The following is a 2,290-nucleotide window of genomic DNA, read 5'->3' on the forward strand; positions in this document are numbered from 1 at the left end:
GCTTTGGTCTATTTTATTGAATAGGAATCAAGATTCTGTATGAATAGGATAGATTCTTGTAAAACAACTCTCACGTGCAACCATACAGTACAATTAATCTCCATTGGAATCTCAATCCGGTATGTTAATTTTTTTAAAAATAAGAAAAACATTGAATAAATTGACCCTGCGACGAATGGAACTTTAAAAAAAAAAAATTTTATTTAACAAAAGGACACTTTTATTTTTTATTTTTTTTTCCTTTTTTATTATTATTTTATTTTTCTAAAACCAACATACGGGCCAGCCTTGGACTTTCTTTAGTTTATTGTTACCGGCTGATAACGTTTAAATGGAAATAGTACTACGGTGCCAAAGAATTTTAATTATTTCTGTGATAAAGTTATATGTTCGGCCTTGAAAAAAAAAAGTGTAGATAATGCTGGGATTCATTATTATTCCCAGTGTGTTTAAACAGACGACGCAGAACGCAAACAAAAGCAGATGAAATTTGAAAAGTATTATCAATACGCTAGATAGCAGATGCCCTTTCCAATCAGAACAAGCATATCTTCCACTGCAACTTTATGCTTGAGTAGCTTATTCATTTCTATTAGAAGGTTGTTCGTTTCAAAAATATGTAGATGCTATCTAGAAAACCAACCAACCAGCAGGCCTATTTTGCTTGTTTAGCTAAATTTATTATTGCATGCATGGCGGCTGGAATAGAGGTGCATTAAACATAAAAAAACCAATGTAGCTTTTTTGTTATTTTTTTTTTTATTATGTCAAGGCCTGTCTCCTCTATGACCTTTGGTGGATTATCTTCAAGCGCTTCTAAATAGGCTTTCCATGAAATAATCTAATTTGTGTTATTTATTTAAGGCACGACAATGAGCCAATCAAGTAATAGCTTAACTTAAGCACAAGACACTAATTACAGAAGGACATTTTTAGTAGGGCATGTAAAAATTTCTGATTTTTTCTCCACCAAGTAAAAATAGTCTCTTTTAAAGGCCCGCTTAGTAGCGGAAACGCTTATCCACGGGTTTACAATTTAAATTTATGTACAATGCTAGCAATTGTGTATTTATTATGCTTCGGGTTGAAACGAAGGTCATCTTTAGTGTTTTCTTTTGCTTCGGCTCTTGCAACAAAATAAGTGCTTTGATGTAGTAGAAGGAGAAAAAAAAAAAAAATCATATTTGGCTTATATTGGGAGGAATATGGACCACCATTGCTGACCTTGTTCTGAAAATGCTTGTTTCCTGGCTGGCATGATGACCCCAAAGGCTTAATGGTTGGAGATACTGACCTGGAACAAGTGTGCAGATCAGGAAAGTCAGATAAAAGTCAGAAATTAGTTATATCTTCAATGCATTGAAGAAAGAAGGTGAGCACGACACCCGGGTAGGGCAGCACGACACCCGGGTAGGGCAGCACGACACCCGGGTAGGGCAGCACGACACCTAGGTAGGGCAGCACGACACCCAGGTAGGGCAGCACGACACTCGGGTAGGGCAGCACGACACCCGGGTAGGGCAGCACAACCCCCGGTGTAAGGCAGCACGACCCCCGTATAGGGCAGACTTAAAGTGACACTAAACTCAGGAGTTAAATCTTAAAAATACATTCGAGTAACTCAACTATTAACAACAATGTATCTTATTTGGCTATAGACCCTCAAATCATCTCTGAATTGGACTACCGCTAGTGCAGAAAGAACACATAGGTATGCATTTGTATCACATATACTGTCTCCGTGCACCACTATCTCAGGTAAAAATAAGTTTGTATTGAGACTTTACTGATTGAGAAAGCTGGTTGGATGACCAGTGAAAACGTCTTCAAGAAAAATACAGCAAGTCCAGTTGCCTCGACTTATTTTCTACAGATAATGCCACACCTTGCGTTCAGACTTCCATGGGACTGTAGGCGACATATGCTTACACTAACTTTAAATAAATAACAACAAACACGCTATGTTATTTGTATTGGCATTAATTGGCCGCGGCATTTTATTGGAATAAATAATTAGTTTAATCTTTAATAACCAACTAGAATCAATCAACCATTAAATTGTTAAAACCAACCGAATTGCCCAGTTATTGAAACTCGAGCAATACATCACTGAAGGGAATAGTCCCCCTCGTATGAGGTGACAAACCACATAAAACACAGCGACTAGGGAGGGGGGGCTAGGGAGCTTGAAAATCAGGATTCCAACTGATGATGATTACTTGGAGCACCTCCTTATATAGTGTGGCTGTGGAAGCTTCTAGAAATCCTTGCAGCAATGTTTTCCCGCCAA

This window comes from Nanorana parkeri, unplaced genomic scaffold (assembly GCF_000935625.1).
Source record: "Nanorana parkeri isolate BGI_ZX_2015 unplaced genomic scaffold, ASM93562v1 scaffold6, whole genome shotgun sequence".
NCBI lineage: Eukaryota > Metazoa > Chordata > Amphibia > Anura > Dicroglossidae > Nanorana > Nanorana parkeri.